The sequence below is a fragment of the Triticum aestivum genome, chromosome 6A, assembly GCF_018294505.1.
Source record: "Triticum aestivum cultivar Chinese Spring chromosome 6A, IWGSC CS RefSeq v2.1, whole genome shotgun sequence".
In the NCBI taxonomy this organism is placed as follows: Eukaryota; Viridiplantae; Streptophyta; class Magnoliopsida; order Poales; family Poaceae; genus Triticum; species Triticum aestivum.
The window spans coordinates 561,616,152-561,618,190 of record NC_057809.1 but is presented as its reverse complement, the minus strand read 5'-3'; positions in this window follow the sequence as shown (position 1 = coordinate 561,618,190).

Below are 2,039 nucleotides of genomic sequence, written 5' to 3'. Positions count from 1 at the left end.
ATTGTTTGTCGCTAAGTATGGGTCCTTTCTCGAGAAGGAGTTTCTCTCGAAAGAATTGAGTGGGAGGAAGATAGAACTTGATGATGAGGTTGTTGAACCTTTACTTCAACCAGAGAGTGATGCAACACAGAAAGATGTTTTCTATGGCGCCTACGTCTGTTGAATAGGAAGTTAATGATAGTGATCATGAAGCTTCGGATCAAGTTGCTATCGAACCTCGTAGGTCGACAAGGATATGTACTACTCCTAAGTGGTACGGTAATCCTGTCTTAGATATCATGTTGTTAGACAACAATGAACCTACGAGCTATGGAGAAGCGATGGTGGGCCCGTATTCCGACAAATGGTTAGAAGCCATGAAATCCGAGATAGGATCCATATATCAGAACAAAGTATGAACTTTGGTGGACTTGCCCGATGATCGGCAAGCCATTGAGATAAATGGATCTTTAAGAAGAAGACGGACGTGGGCGGTAATGTTACCGTCTATGAAGCTCGACTTGTGGGAAAGAGTATTTTCACAAGTTCAAGGAGTTGATTGCGATGAGAATTTCTCACCCGTAGCGATGCTTAAGTCCGTCGGAATCATGATAGAATTAGCTGTATTTTTCGATTATGAAATCTTACAAATGGATGTCAAAACAAGTTTTCTTACCAGTTTTCGTAAGAAAAGTTGTATGTGATACAATAAAAGGTTTTGTCGATCCTAAGGATGCTAAAAGGTATGCTGGCTCCAGCAATCCTTCTATGGACTAGAGCAAGCATCTCAGAATCGGAATATATGTTTTGATGGAGTGATCAAAGCTTTTAGGTTTATACAATGTTTTCTAGAAACTTGTATTTACAAGAAAGTGAGTGGGAGCACTACAACATTTCTGATAAGTATATGTGGATGACATATTGTTGATCCGAAATAATGTAGAATTTCTGGAAAGCATAAACGGTTGTTTGAAGAGTGTTTTTCAAAGGAAGACCTCGATAAAGCTGCTTACATATTGGGCATTAAGATCTATAGAGATGGATCAAGACGCCTGATGGTACTTTCAAAGAATGCACACCTTGACATGTTTTTGAAGGAGTTCAAAATAGATCAGTCAAAGAAGGGTTTCTTACCTGAGTTGTAAGGTGTGAAGTTGAGTAAGACTCAAAGATTGACCACGGCATAAGAAAGAGAAAGGACGAAGGTCGTCCCCTATGCTTTTGTCATAGGCTCTATACGGTATGCCATGCTGAAGTACCGTACCTGATGTGTGCCTTGCCACATGTCTGGCAGGAGGGTACAAAGGTGATCTAGGAGTAGATCACTAGATAGCGGTCAAAATTATCCTTAGAGGAATAAGGAAATGTTTCTCGGTTATGGAGGTGATAAAGAGTTCGACGTAAAGAGTTACGTCGATGCAAGCTTAACACCTATCCGGATAGCTCTGAGTAGAGATACCGAATACGTATAATGGAGCAACAATTTGGAATAGCTCCAAGTGGAACATGGCAGCAACATCTACGATATAAAGTTTTGCGAAATACATAGGGATCTGAATATGGCAAGACCCGTTGACTACAACCTCTCTCACAAGCATAACATGATCAAACCCAGAACTCTTTGAGTGTGTATCACATAGTGATGTGAACTAGATCATTGAGTCTAGTAGACTCTTGGATGTTGGTCACATGGCGATGTGACCTATGAGTGTTAATCACATGGCGATGTGAACTAGATTATTGACTCTAGTGCAAGTGGGAGACTGTTGGAAATATGCCCTAGAGGCAATAATAAATTAGTTATTATTATATTATATTTCATTGTTCATGATAATCATTTATTATCCATGCTAGAATTGTATTGATAGGAAACTCAGATACATGTGTGGATACATAGACAACACCATGTCCCTAGTAAGCCTCTAGTTGACTAGCTCGTTGGTCAATAGATGGTTACGGTTTCCTGACCATGGACATTAGATGTTGTTGATAACGGGATCACATCATTAGGAGAATGATGTGATGGACAAGACCCAATCCTAAGCCTAGCACAAAGATCG